This window comes from Protopterus annectens, chromosome 10.part0 (assembly GCF_019279795.1).
Source record: "Protopterus annectens isolate FY-2018-M chromosome 10.part0, PAN1.0, whole genome shotgun sequence".
NCBI lineage: Eukaryota > Metazoa > Chordata > Ceratodontiformes > Protopteridae > Protopterus > Protopterus annectens.
Genome location: NC_056744.1, coordinates 289,583,086 through 289,602,544, shown reverse-complemented (window position 1 = coordinate 289,602,544; position 19,459 = coordinate 289,583,086).

Here is a 19,459-nt window from a genome sequence, read left to right as displayed (position 1 = left end):
GGGGAAGAGATTATTTACACATCCACTACTAGTTTTTATGGAATGAATTTCTACAAGATGATTGCTTTGAAATGTTATGTTTTGCCAGTTAGTTCTCGGACAAATGATCACCTGGGACATATATTTTCTGCAAACTAAAGCATATCCCTTCACATACACACACACTCTTACTTGGCAACACTAAGAGTAGAACCCCTACCTAGATACTTATTGCTACTATTGTGTTTGACCTTAATTGCACACACCACAGAGCTTTTAGGGTGTGGTGTGTCCCAAGTTTGATGCTAAGTGAAGAACATCACCAGACCTTGTACAGTATGGTAATCGGGGCTGTACTGGGTGTTAATGAACAATACATAGTATGACATACTGTCATATACACATTGACAAGCACATACAGTCATAGACACATTTGACAGACCTGGGTTTAACAGTGCCAACTACCTTGTCAGTGAGTCCATACTGTTACAGAGTTTTTGCACACAGCATATGCATCTTTGGCCTGGATAGTGTAATCAGTTACCTGTATGGTTGATGGCGACAGCGGTCTTCATACAGTGGACATTGGGACATGTACTGGGGGTAGCATGGTGTATAGATAGTATACCCAGCACCCGCACCCCACATTGGATATTGTACTCACTAAAACTCATGATAATGCTCTGACATACCCACAATCACACATTGACCAGGACTGCAATACAAACCCTTGTCTATCTAATCAGTACTACTACAGGGATATGCATTTATTGTGCATGCCACAGGGATAGTAGGGTAAGGGTTGTCATGGCTCTCCTAATGTCAGCAACATCACCATCCCTTATAATGTATGGCAAGGTTTAGTGTATTTGGAGAATGTGGCCTCAGAATGCTGTCTCCTACAAATATGCACACTCACACACAGTTGTACACACACACACACACACACACACACACACACACACACACACACACACACACACACACACACACACACACACACACATATTCACATTTGCAAGGACTCATAGGGTAACCCACAGCTATCTACCCATTTGTAGAACTGTATTATGCTGGTACTGCAAGCTCCAGGTAGCCCATATGGGGAAGAGTGTCACAAGGTACATTTAATGTGAATTACATCAGAGCCCCTTCTAAGTATAGCAATAGGGTTGTAATGGGTGAGAAGGTCCTCAGAGGATTTTCAACTACAAGTTTACAAACACACAGACGCTGTTATACTCAATAATGTGCACACACATTTGTCAGTACTGAGGTCCGTAGGTGCAGGTGTTCCTAAGTGTGTTAGATGTGTACCAGGCTAATATCCATGGAGAGATGAGAAGAGTATGGCATATGAGTACACTGGTACCATGCCACCTGACATTTATCAGCAGGCCATCTATCAACTGATACCACTTGATTGATCCCCAGGGTGACAGTTAAATTCAACATCCACTCATCTGGTTTCCTCTTGAAGAGGGCCAGTGAGGTGTTCCAACTGACATGTATGCAACATATATTGCATAATGTGGCCAGTTTCTGGGTTAGGGACCTGTACCCAAACATGTTCTGTTGACTATGGTAGTCTCGTTGAGGTATCCATGGCATGTGGTGCATACAAAATTGAGTTTCCTAGCTGTGGCATTCATAAAACAGCTGGGCAAACATGTAAGTGTCAGTCAGTCAGAGATTGCCTGTAAGCATCAAAATGAATACCTGGCATCTGCACATCTGTACAGAGGACAGACAGAAAGTAGCTAGCCAACAGGTTATGCATTTGGATGAATGTTTTGACGGATAGACATCTGAAACTGATAGGTATGCCATTACTACATGACAACAGTCCTCAATGACATGTCTTAAAAACATAGTAGTCTACAGATAGTATCAACATATCAGATCAATATCCAATAGGAGGTGCATAAAAAGATATAGATCAAACACCAAGAACACGATAGTCAGTACTCAGAGCCCAGCTTTGCATGTAGGGGTGTATGGTTCCAGTACTACAATCTGCAATCTACTCTTACCTGCAAAAGCACTGTTAAAAGTAGTAATGTCATGATACAATCTATGCAAGTGTGACTGCATATAACCTGGGATCCTACCCATGTATGAAACTCATACAAAGAGAAAAGATTGTGGTACTAGCCATGTATACTCAGGTGTCCCATACAATATACTCACACCCCTTGCTACTGTAATGACAGCAGACAGAAGCATGTTATGTACATGGAACTAAATACACTTATTAAAGATGTCATTACCCTGCTATTTTATTAGACTGGAATGTGATCACTGGTCACTAGGGCTGAGCTATGCTTAGCATGTGTAAACATTGTTTAAATGTAAATGTTAAGCAGATTTGCACACTGGTATATGAAGCCTACACAGTGCACGTGCTTATTCGTTTAACCATATGTTAGCACCACTTACCGTCACACAAACCCATGCAAACCTGCTTAAAGCTGCTCAAAACAGCCTTAACCATTCTGTATCGAACAGTTCTTGTTCTGCCTAGCAACAAAATAAACAGCCCTTGTAGGTCTTGAACTCAGGACCCTCTAGACTAAAATCACAACACTTAATCACTCAGCCGTGAAGATGTTTATTGTTTTTTCAACTATATCATTCAGCACACATACTGAATAGTAGTGAACAACTTCTTTGACTACTACAATTGCTGTGTACTTGTAAGTGAAAATAGTGCTGAATCAGTCATGTTCTTATATGTAAATATACACATATCAGATTAATATGGTGGGACACATCTGAGAAGGTATATACAACACTCATGTTTGCACATAAAAGGATATAGATATATGTTTATGGGTCTAGGACACATGCTTGACTAGCATATGTCCGAATCACAAAACATCAAACACACATACACGAAAGCACTTAACATCAAAAAGCGCTTCTGTGTATGTGCAGTTCAAAAAAAATCTATGTTTCTGCAGGCCCTGCACCCCCCACCCCCTACTTTATTATTCTTACTCTGAGATCGCACTACAGTGGGGAAAAGGGAATTTTCCCTTACCCGCACTGTAGTCCGATCTGAATACACACATACACAGAAGTGCTTGTCGATGTTAAGCACTTTTGTGTATGTGTGTTCGATGTTTTGTGATTCGGACATATGTTAGTCGAGCATGTGTCCGGATACCATGTTTATAAATATATATATATATATATATATATATATATATATATATATATATATATATATATATATATATATATATATATATATATATATATATATATATATATATATATATATATATATATATATGTAACATATGCCCATGACATGTAGTGGAGTCATACCTCAGCATCATAACTCTCAACCTCTTAGTACAAGGGAACGTAATGTGTGGATTGCAGTTATAAATGTAGAATGTTGCTACAGTGACAGTGGTAGTGTCAACATACATGTTGTGAAGGAAGGCTCTTGTGAAATTGACATGTACACCATCAGTTACTGACAGACATTATAAAATCATTATAGTGAAGTACCACACAAATCACAGTAATGATCCCGTGGAATGCAGAAGAAATATGAGCAATAAACATGGACAGTCTGAAACAATCTGGTCAGTCAGGAGGTATACACAGTATGTCTTAGTGGAAGAAATGTGGAACAAGCCTGACAAAGGGGATGTTTAAAGCCATGAAAATGGGGATATACCAGAAATAATGGACTAGATAAGTTCACACAGTTGATGCATTCACACCCTCCTGTCTGTCCTAATACATATTAACTGGAGGAGCAGAGGTCCCAAGCCACATACTTCACACTAGTTAATGACATACATCTTCACCCCAGCCCACTGCTTTGCCAGAAATACACAACACATATGTTGGCCAGGCAACAGTACATCTGACAAATATCTGGATATAACATCACACTAGGGTAAATACACTGAGCTGCTATGCATGTCACCAAGCACTGTCTACACTACAGGCAGACTGCCACAATGCTAACCCAATTTACCTATGGAGGAATACACATGTAATTGCAAATATAGCAGACACTATAGGCGTGTAACAGCATGGAGTGAAAGACACCAGTGTGAATCTGCATACCCACAACCAATCTCAACATAGTCACAGTCAAATAATGGTAAGCCTAAGTAATAGTACAGTCTATGGCCTGTGTGAACAAAAGTCATCATGTTTGCCACTCAAACACTAACCCTACATATACTGGCCCAATTCACAGTGTACTCTAATGCCTGACTGTGGTATGGGACATGTCTTAGTCTGGCCCTGCAAACATATATGCTGATAGGGTACCAGAAACTGGAGCAGCATGCAACATCAGATAGAACAGGCAAAGAACACTGACATTTACCACAGTCTGTACACAGGCCAAGTAACATATTCACAATACACTGCTACACAATACTGACACTCTGTCAACAATCACCATAAGTACACAGACCTCACTACTGTACAGACTACAACAGAATGTCCATGTTCTGTCCTCAACTATTAGGCCTCCTATACATTACATATCTGGCAGTCTGATATATCACTGGCTTAATATCAGGAATTATGTCAGTAAATAATGGTATACTGTAAATATTCACCTCTTACTGCATGACATATGAACAAAGGGTGACAGACATGGGGGACAGATGCAGAAACACAGGGCCAATATTGACATCTTGCAGTTATAAACTGAGAACATTGCTGGTGTAACAGGGTTTGTTGTGACATATCTCTTCTGAGGGATATGAAGTCAGTAAAACACATGGATGTTACCATTTACTGACTACAATCATCAGCGTATGCTACTGCATTTATAAAGACAGAAAATGTGTGAGTAACACACCAAATCTAAAACTCCAAACTCTGGCCTGTCTGCAGATAGCCCTACAGGTGAGAGTTTTCTCAACCACATAACACTGTCATGCCAGACTTTAAATCATGCAGAACAGCCATATCCACACAAACCCTGTTAAACCAACATTACTTCAAATGTAGAACAGCAATACTTACATTCTGTCCCCATGTCTGGAACATCCCCCTGCAGTTAGTTGGCCGGTCTCCACAGTGTTTGTTGTGAAAGGTTTTTTCAACTACTCTCTGTAATGCTGTTTGTCACATACCCACATGAGGTCCTGCTCACAGTGAAGGAGAAGGGCCAACATCCACTTGCAGTGCTTACTTATAGGAGTGTGTTTCCATACAATTGGCTATAGGAATGATACAACAGCTGTTCCACATGCAATTAGCAAGTGGGGGACTCGTATTCATGCACAGGTCATCAGCTGATCATGAGCATTACCTACCAAAGTCAGTCAAGCTGCTGCCTATGCAAACCAGATGCATTTTTCCACATCTACCAGCGAGGGGGAGAGAAAGTGAGCTAGAGGGAAAGAAAGGAAGAGAGAAAGAGCCAAGCATGTTTATGTATTATAATGGTTGCCAATATATAAATGTATGGCTATGGATTGTCTACAACAACCTCTACAGTGTTGGACAACTGTTGGTCTTGTAATGTGACATTGGGACATATGGGTCCTCAATATGAAAATTTAGCAAAATCTACTCTGTGATTGATCTTGTTATTTACACAATCACACCAACATACACACACACACAAACAATACTGAGTTTCAACCCCCTACCTAGCTATGTATTATTACTATACTGTTACACAGTTATCACAAGTGCCATGGAGCTTATATGTTGGAGAGTTGTCCAAACGTGTCTTTGAAGGGGAGTGACATCAGCTGCAGAGCTAAAGGAGGGGTAAAGGAAGGGTAGTAAGTGTGAATGACTACAAAATCAAGCATTAACAAAGATTGATTCACTCTTACACACACACTATCACAGTTGCTATGACCAGGATCAGAACTATTACCTAACTTGGTTGCTATGCTATGGCATTACACAGTTATCAAAAGAGCCACAGAGCTTATATGTTGGGAGCTGTCCAAAGGTATCTTTGAAGGTGAGTGACATCAGCTGCAGAACTAAAGGAGGGGTAAGGGAAGTGTAGTAATTGTGAATGACCACAACATCACGTATCAACAAAGACTCACACAAACAACCACACACATTATCACAGTTGCCAGGAGCAGGATTAGAACTCCTACCTAACAAGCTTACTACACTATGGTATCATGCAGCTCTCACAAGCACCACAGAGCTTATATATTTGAGAGCTGTCTAAAGGTATCTTTGATGGCGAGTGACATCAGCTGAAGAGCTAAAGGAGGGGTAAGGGAAGTATAGTAAGTGTGAATGACCACAAAATCAGGTGTCAACAAAGATACACACACTCTCACACATAAACACACAGATTTTCACAGTTGCCATGTCTGAGATTAGAACTCCTATCTAACTAGTTTGCTATACTACAGTATTATACAGTTATCGTAAGCACCACAGAGCTAATACAGCTGAGTCTTGGCCAAAGGGTTATTTCAAGGTGACTGACATCAGTAGGTGTGTTAAAGTGGGAAATGGCAGGTGTAGTGAGTGTGAATGGCCTCAAAATCATTCATCTCTGCACACACACACACACACACACACACACACACACACACACACACACACACACACACACACACACACATAGACACACACAAACACACACACACACACACACACACACACACACACACACACACACACACACACACACACACACACAGTTGCCATGTCTGGGATTTGAATTCCTGCCTAACTAGTTTACTACAAATTCAGTATTGGGCAGTTATCGCAAGAGTCATGGAGCTTATAGGGCTAAGATTTGGCCAAAGGGTTATTCCAAGGTGAATGACATCAGCAGGCATGCTAAAGTGAGAAATGGCAGGTGTAGTGAGTGTGAATGGCCTCAAAATCATTCACCTCCACATATACACACGTTATCACAGTTGCCATGTCTGAGATTAGAACTCCTACCTAACTAGTTTACTATACTACAATATCACACAGTTCTCACAAATGCCACAGAGCTTATAAGGTTGAGATTTGGCTGATGGTTTATTTCAAGGTGACTGAAATCAGCAAGAGTGCTACCATGGACAATGGGAAGTGCAGTGTGTGTGAATGGGCCATAAATCATTCCTCTGGAAACACACACACACACACACACACACACACACACACACACACACACACACACACACACACACACACACACACACACACAGACTCAGTCATACACAACTTTACATTTGACAGGACTGAGTATACACATGCTACATGAATACTGATTTGTACTGTTGTGTTAAACAGTTATCACAAGCACCACAGACACTATAGGGCTGAGGGCTACCAAAAGGAATGTCTACAGTGTTTGATATCAGCACATCATGTGATATCAGCCAGTTGGATGTGTAGTGGGTGGGACAGGCCTCATAACAGAATTTTATCTGTCACTGTCTGTCTCTTTCTTCCCCACATATGTATATATATGTGCTCACTGGCATGTACTGACATGGCATCCAGGAACTGGTGGAGTACTCTGGATGCTGATGCCTGTGAGATCCCAATGCTATCCCCAGTTGCCCTTTGGAAGGTATTTGTGGCTAGTATTCTTAAGCCTACACATACCTTGGTATCCACAGGGATGGCTTCCCCTCTGTTGGTTCTGTGTTTGAGGCATGGCCGGCACAACTCAACAATTTGTTGTAGAATGTCCCTGTCCACCCTATAGCACTCCATTGTCTCCAGCTCATGTAGCCCCTGGTAGGTTACTCCTGGTCTGTACACTCTTCTCCTTCTCCTCACTGTGGGTTGGTCATCAGCATTCACATCCTCATCACTCTCATCCTCTTGCACATATTTTGTTAGTTTTGTCAGGTAAAATTTCCCCCATCTGTGCACACTGGTGGTGTAAAGTTTGTGGGAAAAAACAGACTGGAAGATGTTTACATAGTTTATAGTAGTGTGCTAGGCTGTTCCATGTGTAATTGGTTGATTCTGATACATTTCACCTGCCAGCTATGCTAGTTCTCCTTGATTGCCTTCCTACTGCTGTTTTCTCTTCCCGTTGCTTTCCCGTTTAGGCCCCGAGGTGCGGCGCACACACCCAGTGCTCAGATGTGAACAGAGCTGCTATTTCCTGTTTTTTTGTTTTGTTTAAAACCCAGTGCATGGCATGCACACCCGTTTAGGCAATGAAAACACTGCTAGGCAGCCTAAGACACACGCTCTTCCTTAGCTGTGCTTAGGTAAGGGCAAACACATGCCACACAACTCCAATAAGCTTACAGCATGCATGACACTCCCACTTATAAGGTCATCCACCTCTTATGCTTATACAATGGTGTTTCTGCACCTACACAGTTGGGTGCAAGCTAATACTGAGAGGAAATCTGTGATTCAGTATCAATCTCCTCATTTGCATAAAACAGAATGCTAATTCATAGTTACCACACTCCCACTCAGCCTTCCCCCTTAGCAACCAGTATTCTCTGGTATTGTTGTCTTATGCATGCTGTTGACTATTATGGCAAAATGTTGATTTGGGTTTAAAAGCTTATTTCCAACTTTTTCTCTTAATTTCAGACTGATCCCATTTGTGCACCACTGCCCTATGCTTAAACAGCCGAGATTGGCCAAAAAAAAAACATAAAGTTATTTTTTATAATTTTGCAACCATTTGTCATGCCAATGGCCATATATTTGGCCATTGGTATGCCTACTACATTGAGTACATGCTTTCTTTCAAGCTGTCATGCCTCCATTTTTTAATTTGCAGAAATGTATTCGGTTAGTAATCGAATACATTTCTGCAGGTTACACTATTCATGCCTAGATGCCTGCCTGCTTCGTGGACCACTAATTCACCTCATTTGCATGGTTTTCACCAGAAAATGAGGAAATTAGAATATAGCAATGGTGTCCATGCAGGAAAAGTGTAGGAGTGCTTGTGCATGCCTCAGGAGCTCGTTCCTGGATCGCTCGGTGGTCATATTGCATGCAGCAGCTCTTGCACTATTCCTGCACTCTGTGCAGAGCTTGCTGAATCTGGGGGAAGATGTTTTTTTAAAAATGATTTAAATAGTTTCCAGTGGTTTTACCTCATCTATGAATAAAGGAACAACATGTTGACAAGAGTTTGGCTAGCTTATGATCAGCCCGAAGGGTATACAATAGGTCTGCTATACATAAAGCTCAAAATTTGGTTTATTCAATGAATAGAAATTCATTGCTATAATATAAAAGCAAAGACAAATCTGACACTCACATTAGTTTTGTTACCCAGTTTGGTAGTAACAGCCATTTTTTTGTGATTTAATTAATAAACACTGGGGTAGCCTGTTACATCTTTCACAATCCCAAGCCAATACAAGTTTTGCATAATGCAGTTCTTAGTATGCTTTTTTCCCATATGGCCTGTAAAAAGAAAGTCATAGGCTATGGCTAGAAGTGCCATATGCTAGGCTCTGAGCACTATCAACTGCTGTATTACTCACCCTCTATCCCCCTCAGGGATCCACTCTCTGTAAAGTAACTCTATGTTTCATTATACAGACTCCTCTCTTCCTTGAGCATCAGGTGCCTCCTCAGCTACCACTCTCAAGTCTTGTAATGTAGGGTCCATAATTTGAACTTGTCTCAACTCTACTTTTGTGACCCTGCCCAGCTCCCCTTCTACAGGAAGTACTGTATCCTCTGTCAGCGGTGCCTCACTGTCACCTGGATACCACCACTCACCTCTGTCCTTGCACATCTAGGTCAGTTGACTGGCATAACCTACATTCAGGATTCTTTTTAAAAAGACATGTACTTTTGGTCAGCCATTAGAACACCGTTTGATTCAGACACCTTACATAAATCAAAGTAACAATTAAGAAAACATAAACTTATTTACAAAATTATAGCTAGTCATGCTGGAATATATAACACAGGATAATTTACAATTATTTACAAGTGTTTGAAAAACTTCAGCCAGTCATGCTAACACAGATAACAATCCCCTGGATTCAACACATTCCATGCAAGAATAAAGCTATTCTTGCACGGAATGGTTTGTGTCCGTATAGTACAGTAGCGCACCTTGCATATTCATGAAGGCATGCTACTGCACTCCCTATGCGGGTACAAACTGTGAACAAGTGCAGGAAGTGTGTCCAAGTAGTGCACAGACACTGAACACACCCCTGCACTCAGAAAGTGCTGTACAGCACTTTCTAAGCCTAACTGGCATAATATTAGAGATTTACTCTAATATTATGCCAGTATTTCAGTGTCTGTGGACATTGAAATGAAATAATGATCATTTCAGTGTCCATGGACACTGAAATAAACTGCGGTGGTGGTTCTGCGGTAGCGTTGTAGCCTCACAGTAAGACGTCCTGTTCAATTCTCAGCTAGAGCGTCTTCTGTGTGGAGACATGTGTGAATGAGCGTACCTTCGTTGAAGGTTGTGCGTCAGGGCCGGCAACTCGGCATGTAAAAATCTACTGCCAATCATTAGCGGACCAGAGTTCCACTGTGGCGACCCCTAACCAGGAAAAGCCGAAAGACACAACATTAAGAAAGCAATGCAGAGGGTGTGTGACAGGTTCTTTGACACACACCCTGCATTGCCAAAGTGCCGTACGACACCTCTGCAACCTGCTAAAGCAGGAAATGTGTGCAAATTCACAAATAATGGGAGAGAAATCCCTCAAAAGGGTAAAGCACACATACTGCCAACTAAACATAGAAAGTTGATAGAAAACAAGTCATGTATTAGCATGAATTACTAAAGGGTAGAAGTCTGAAAGCAAATGTATGCTAATATTCCCTTACAGCAGTGCATTTTGACAAAGGCACAAATAATGGGGGGAATAAATAATAAATTAGAGACATGTCTGAAAATTGCCCTCACACACTTATAAAATTGATAGAAAAAAGGGATATATATTAGCAGCAGTCTCTTAAGGATAGAAGCCTGAAAGCCAAATTAATGCCATTATTTCATGACTGCAGTCCTCAATGAGTTGTCAGAACACCACAAGACTCACTTATATAACAATAATATAATAATGATATAAACTTGTTTTCTAGCCTAAGGAATGTTTAAGTGTAGCTAAGTGGGTGTGCACGTTATAGCCCTCCACTTAGCATAGCTTAAACATCCCCTAGGAGATAAATGCAAATATAGAGGTGAAATTTCCACACTGAGATAGTGTAGTGGTTAGAGTCCCAGCTTTCCATGCAGGTGTTTATGGTTCAAGTACCAAGACAAGCAACTTACTTTTCTATAGGAAAGAAGTGTTAAAATTATTTTTGTAAACTTAAATTATGTAGCAACTGTTTTATGTCAACCAGGGTAGTGTAGCAAGTCCAAACGTGAGATGTCAGTGTAGAAAACATGTGAAACCCCCATATAAAGACAAGTGCCCCATGCAGTATAGTCACACAAGAATATAATTTAATGAAAGCACATATGGGGATGTCATGGAAGGTAAACATAAAATTATAATAATATTCCAAACACACAAAGTACTACTAGGTGTATAAATGAAGTACTTGGCCAAAAACACATGTAAATACTGCACAGCAAAAAGACCAATACTCCAGCTATAGGCAAATAAATCTCAGTCCATCCAAATTGAAGTAAAAATAGCTTTAATATTCCATAGAACTCAGATAAAACAAGGTTATCACTTTCATGGCTGTATCACACCACTTCATCAGACCATAAAAATGTTTAGTTGTGGTGCCATATAAATATATTCAACAATTAACTACAATCAATCAATAAGTGAACAATTATTCAATCAAGAACTAAAATCAGCATATATCCTTGTTATGTATACTTCAAAATGCATCTATTAAACTTCATGGTTAAAGGCTCAACATAAGTTATAAAAAATGGTAAAAAACAGGTACAAACACCTCATTTAATGAACCTCATAAAAAATATATATCCAAACACATACATCTGGAATGTTTCATTTAAAGATTTCATTTAAAAATTTTCATTTAAAAAAAATTATTTAAAAAGAGCCCTATTTTTCAGAATGGTTTTCATGGGTATCCTTTCATTAAGACCTTTCCCTCTATCAGCCCTCAGTCTAATTATCCATCTAGTTTCAGAGGTTTCTGTATTATTTATCAAGTCACCACCTCTTTCACTAGGTGAAACCTGTTCCATTATTTGAAATTTAAATAGATGTGACTGTCCATTCTGAACTATATGCTTGGCTAAAGCATTTGTCAGTGTACCCTTTTTAATGTGCAAAAGATGCTCACGTATACGGAACCTAAGTTCCCTATTCGTCTTTCCCACATAAAATGAAAAACACCCTTGACAGACTGCTAAATATATGACATTTTTACTATTACAATTGGCCTCTACTTTAAATGTGTATGTACAATGTGTATCAGGATGAATAAAATTATTACTCCGTTCTATAAATTGGCATTGATTGCACTTAGTGCATGGTAACGTACCTATCAAAATTTCCTTCTTTTCCTTTGGTCCTTTTGGATAGCAAAGCATTCTTTTCAGTGATTTTTTATTTTTAAACATAAATTTTGGTGTCTCACCTATCAATGTTCCAATTTCTGGGTCTTGGGTTAAAACCGGCCAGTACTTCCTCACTGTATCCGTAACTATGTTACTGTTATAAGCATAGTGTGCTGGTATTCTCACTACTTGATTGTTTACTTTATCACTCCTGCCTGACATATTAGGCCTAGATGAAAAGTAAGGCTTCCCAGTATCACTTCTATGTGTAATATGTTTTGTAATAATATTATCCAATTTACTATCTCCATAACCTCTTCTTCAGATTTCCTATTTCTTCTTCAAAACTTCTCTCCTCAGGTATCAGTATCAAGGTTCTAAGGGCTTGTCCCTTCACTATGTTGTCAAAAATGTACTCCGGGTGCATACTGGTTCTATAGAGAAGTGTGTTACTGTGGCAGCCCTTAAGATAAATATTCATGGTAAATGCTCCTTTTTCATTTTTCATTATATTAACATCTAGAAAGTGAAGCTGTCGTTCTGAATACTGTATTTCAAACTTTAAGAAATGTGTGCTGTTATTCAGCTCTAAGTGGCATGATCTCAATTCTTCATAAATCCTCCTCCATAAAAAGAAGAGGTCATACACAAAGTGTCTATAAAAGACGATTTGACTCCACTTCCCTAGAATGATATGTTCTTTTTCCCATGTAGCCATTACCAAATTTGCATAACTGTTTGCGCTCAGGGTACCCATTGCCACCCCCTCCTTTTGCAAGTATAGTCTATGATCAAATAACGTGACATTATTTTTCAAAATTAAATCCATTAACATACAGATGAGATCTATATTCGCACAATCACATGTACCATCAGTTAACAGATAATCTCTTAACATATCTACACCAATACTATTTGATACTGATGTAAATAAAGAGCACACATATCCATTGTTACTAATATCAGATTAGTGCTATCCTCTTCTGTACTTTCCATGAATTCATGCAAATCTTGAAGAAATTGCTTAGTATCTTTCAAAACATAAAAGTTCTTATCCACTATAGGTCTCAAATTCTTTTCTATGTAAATGGATAAAGGTTCCATTACCCAATTTCTTCCTGATACTATGGGTCTTAGTGGGGGCCTGCATGTGTGCTTATGAATTTTGGGTACTCTATTTATAACAGGTGTCAATGGTTTGGCTACTGAGAAGAACTCATACAAATTTTTATCTATCATTCCTTCTAATAAGCTGTCATATAAAGTTTTCTCCACATCTTTAATACTGTTATTCAGTTTCACATTATCTATAGGTGAATATACTTTATCATCCTGCAACATATTAGTCATACTTGCATTGTAAAACTGTGTATCCATTACCACTACTGGGCCACCCTTATCAGCTGGCTTTATAGTGATAGTCAGATTGTATGTTTTTTAGTGCCTCACTTTCCTCTTTAGACATTAAATTTCTTAATATTATTCATTCTATCTGCTTGTATTTTCTCAAAAACTTCATTCTCACATAACTTAGTGAACATTTTTATTGCTGGATGTTTAACAGACATATAAGTGCTAGACTTTTTAAAATGCATTACATTTGTATTATTTGAGTCTTTAAACATAATTTTTAACTGTAAGTTTCTACTAAACATTTCCAAATTAATAATTGTCTCTGTTATCTCCAAAGGTTGAGAGGGAATAAACGAATGTCCTTTGTCAAGCAATGAAATTTCAGCCTGTTTTAACTTTCTTGAGGAAATATTCCACACTAGAGCTCCTTTTTGTGGGCCCATACTCATTTCACCCTCACCGGTGATTCCTGTGAGTATTTCCTTTTTATTCTGCTTCTCGACCATCCTCTCCACTCCATGGATGACTTCAGTCTTATTAGGAGAACTGAAAAAAATTATTAGTCACCCTACTCTAGCTGTTTGCTAGGTCTCTGTTTCCACCTGTCTAGATGATTGCATCGATTTTGAGGCACAATTTTGTTTTTTACTTGTCCGCCTGATGTACCTGGTTGTTCTTGTAGTACAACTTCTTGTACTGGAGGTGCATTTACTTTCCATTTGATGCCAAGCTGTTCTCCTTCCTCATTCAAGCTAGTAAGCCCTCGGTTAGATGACGTCATCTGTTCTCCTGTTGTAGTGCCTCTTAAGGTCATCCCCAGTTGTTTGTTTGAGTGGTAACATGATTTAGGCCAAACAAAGACATGGCCTTCCTTAAAATCTCCTATGTCCTGTTCTAGTGTATGAAATTTTTGTCTCAGCATTTTATTTTCATATTCTGTGACTGATTCCACTAATGTTCGAATCCTTTCCCCTACAAAGGATATCGGATAGCTGGCATACATTTGTTGTTCATAATTTTTAATTTCTTTACTCATTTTGTTCATCTTTTTCTCCAAATTCTATTAGCAACCATATATAATTAAAGCTAAGCTCCAGACTAAGTTGTTGTCATCTGGAGACTAGCTCAGGTTGCCTTTCCCCTTGTGTTGGCATTTTAAGTGTCCTTAAACCTCTGGGTATCACCTTATGTTTTAAACAGGCTTCTAGGTGATAACGCTGTGCTTGAAGTCCTTTTAATTTATACAATGCATCTTACAACACATGAATGTCAATAAGGAACTGAGTATAATCAATGTCCAACTGTTCACACCCCTTGTTTTTATTTACAAAAGTAGGATTCAGTTAGTGATTGCTTTTACTTTCTAACAGCATTTTTAGTGTTGAATTGTCTCTTATATTCTGTAGCTCACCCTTTTCCAGTAAAGCATTCAATTCACATTCCCTAGAACTCTCAGCCTGTTGATTCAGGTAGTTGTTGTGTGCCATAGTTACACCCAGCTTAGTATGAAAGTCCAAAAGTATTCCAAACACACAAAGTACTACTAGGTGTATAAAATTAAGTATTTGGCCAAAAACACAAGTAAATACTGCACAGCAAAAAGACCAATACTCCAACCATAGGCAAACAAGTCTCACATTTTTCATCATGTTTAAATGAAACATTCAGGATGTATGTGTTTGGATATATATTTTATATGAGGTTCATTAAATGAGGTGTTTGTATCTGTTTTTTACCATTTTTTATCACTTGTTATGTTGAGCCTTTAACCATGAAGTTTAATAGATGCATTTTGAAGTATACATAACAAGGATATATGCTGATTTTAGTTCTTGATTGAATAATTGTTCACTTATTGATTGATTGTAGTTAATTGTTGAATATATTTATATGGTACCACAACTAAACATTTTATGGTCTGATGAAGTGGTGTGATACAACCATGAAAGCGCTAACCTTGTTTGATCTGAGTTCTATGGAAGATTAAAGCTGTTTTTACTTCAATTTGGATGGACTGGGACTTATTTGCCTATGGTTGGAGTATTGGTCTTTTTGCTGTGCAGCATAAAATTATAATATGTCAGTAATGAATCAATCCCACAATCCTGATACTTTATAAAATGAAATGTGAGCAATGCTAAGTAGTGCTCACCTATGCTAAGAGAGTGTAAGCATTGCTTAAATATAAATACTAAGCAATAAGTAGCCCAGCTAAGTCTATTTGCACATTGGTAAGCAGTGCTCAATATCTATCCATTTAAGCACTGCCGACCTTAGCTAAGCTTGTTTGTGTGTTGTTTAACTTAGCTCAGCATTCAAAATGGTCTAATAATGGCAAAGGGTGGGAATTTGGCTCTATTTAAACCTTGCAGGCTAGAATACAGCCATAACCAGTTGTAGCTCATCCTTGCAGGCACAATGGCTGGCATAAGAGAGGGTTTGCACTTTTGGGGGCAATGCTGGGGCATTCAGGAGTCTAGGGTCATGGTTGGACTCCTAATGAAAGACCATGAGGAGAGACTGCTGCAGGGCCAGTACCAGGTCTCTCAATACAAAGTGGAGGCCTGGGACCATCTCACACATGATCTCAGCAGTGCTACTGACATCCTTCGAACTGGTGAGCAGGTTTGACACCATTTCGCTGACCTCAAGCATAGGGACAGGGAGCTCTTGGACTAGTTGACCCAAGATGCACGGGCACAGAACATCCCAGAAGTGTGTAAGTATCAGTATCAATTAGTGTTCGCCAAAGAACAGCTTGCATATGTGATTGATAGGTATGCATAAATGTTTCTTTATCTCCTGTACAGCTGCAGATGAGAGGGCTGCGAACATAGATACTCATGCCAGCAGGTTGATAAGACTGTGCCGGGAGGCTGGTGAATACAAATCTAGCTTGCAGTATTCATGGCACATAAATAGAAAGGAGTAGAATGTCAACTGCCAGTAGGTTAAAATGTGTACTGTGTGTAATGAATAAATGAGATATTAGCAGAGTCATACTGATGTACAGGATATCTATCAATAAAAGTGCCAGTAACCTTCAATAAAACTAAATCCCCCAGACTGTTGTGTTTACTTTGGTATGTGGTGGTATGAATCTAAATGTGTACAAGTTCTGCACAGCAACTATGGCTCTGACAGCATGAATTAATTGAGGCTCATCTGACAAAGAATGTGGAGCTGTAAAACAGGAGCTCAACTATATGAAATATTCCATGCACCAAGATCTGATCCCTGAATAGTAATGTGTAAACTAGTATACTGTATCCCCTACAGCAGTGCTTAGTGTTAACCATTGCTTTCCAGATTGTAATATGTCAAAGTATTAATACACAGTACAGCTATCTGCCATGCATGAATGTCAGAATTATAAAGTCAGATTGCCCAACCATGGCAATATTAGGCAGAAAACAGTCAAACAAACAACCACCATTCCTCAATAGCTCATTGTGTTGAAACACAACCTTGTTGTACCTGTTTGCACAAACAGTCACTGTTCAAATCCCTGGAGTGGTAGTAAGCTGTATGCATAATTTCACCCAAGAATTTGTGTATAAATAGGTAGTGTTAACAGAAATTTCTTACACATGTCTGCCAGGTAAGGAAATGTTCTATTAGCTGTAAGAAGGCTGTACTAATACACTGTGTGCAATACATCCACTGTCCAACCCCAAGGCTGCAAATGACAGCAAGATAAGTACACACACTAAGTGGTTTCTCCTGATAAATGTCCCTCAAGTGTTATGTTGTCACAGCTAGTTGTCACTGCTGCCACTACCCAGGGTGACAGACAAAAATCCAGGTGGAGTATGGCAGTAGCACACAGACAGCATGAGTGCAGGGCACCTCTGTCAGTGTCACATATGTAACCTTGAATATGCGTTGAAACAGTCAGGTAGTGTTAACAGATATTCCCTCCACAGGTCTGCCACGTAAGGAAATGTATGTATTAGCTTTGAGAATGCTTTAGAAATACACTGTGTACAAACATTCCACTGCCTAACCCCAGGCTACAGTTAGATGTAAAGTGAGGTCATACCTGGAGAGTAATGAGTAGAGCAATGATCAATACAATTGTGAACAATCACAGACTATCCAGATGTTAATTGATATTTCTCTCTCTCCCCTACCCTATCTGCACCAATAATTATAATTCATATGCTTAATCAATGGGTATGTTTTGCTCCAAAACTACTGTTGGGACATTTGTCCTATTGTTCTGCAAAAATTGAATCATTTGCTTTTTAATGTTCCCAGTTTAAATACTATCATTGGTGGCCTGTTGCTATGAATATTACTTGCATGCCATTTCTGTTTGCTATGCAATTGTTTCAAATCTGTTGTTTTTGCTTAATTGGAACACCCATGGCTGCTGTTAAAACTAATTTTGAAATGTTTTGTTCATGACTAACCAACATTTTTTGTAAAACCTCAACACCATAGCATGTCTGGGACGGCAGATCCCAGTGGATCCACCTGTCCCACTTCATCTGGCTGTGGCATCGGGCCCTAGCACATCTGGGACCCAAGCTGGGACTCCCTCGTCTGCTGGTCCTGCACCAACTTTGAGTTGAACCGCCTCAGGGGACAGGGCCCCCCCAGGAGCAGATGCAGACTGGAAACTGTCACCAGTAGCCAGGTCCGGGGTTTGGTGCATAGCACCATCCAAGAGGAGTTTAGTGGACTGCTGCACCAGATTGAGGGCTGCCTGGTGCATCTTGAGAGTCAGCCTGCCCCTGCTATCCAGCCCCCAGAACAGCCACCTTTAGGGCCATGAAGGTGCAGTAATGACTGCCCATGGGTGGGGTCCTCAGTCCCATTGTATCCATTTGGGGGCTCATGGGCATCTAAATCCCAACCACCCTCCCCATCCAAGGTGTTTATCCCCACATGTGTCATATACTGCCCCTGTCTGCTGTCTTGTCTGTCTTCCTACACAACTTACTTCCCCAAATATACCTACTATCCTTCCCCAACATCCTACTCTCACCTTAAAAAAAGGGAATCTGTTCCCCCCCAAAAAATTATGCCCAAAACATAGCTGTCCATTTCACACATGTTCCACTGGACACATGTAATCTGGTTCAACTGGCTTGACAACACATTACTGTTGTCCTCACCCATCTCTCAGGGTTTTAAGTGTCCAAATTTACCTCCAAATTCTGTAGAAATTCACAGCTGTTACTGTAGAAGAAATGGACAGCTATGTACCTTCCCTACACCCGTCCTGCACATCCTAGATATCTTTCATAGTGCACTTCCCTCTGCATGTCTCTTTTTTCACCATTTTCCTATAACCCATTTTTCTTTTCTTTTAAAGAAATTAGCATGGGGGTAAGCAGGAATAAGCGGCAGTAAGTGAAGCAAAAATGGATTAACCATGTGTTGGCATCACTTACCATCACGCAAGCCCACACAAACCCACTTACAACTGCTTAAAAGTGCCTTAATCACTTGGTATTCATCAGACCTTGTTCTGCCCAGAAACAAAATAGTCAGTGCTGCTAAATCTCAAACCTGGAATGCTATACTCTACAGTCACAGAGACATACCACTACACCATCTGAGCTATGAGAGTCTGTAATTGTTTAACAAACTTATCATGCATTCTGGTCATTTTCAGGGGAGGCCCGTGCTATTGGACTGCCAGACTGCAGCCCCTCCCAGCTGTAAAATTAAAGAAAATAAAAG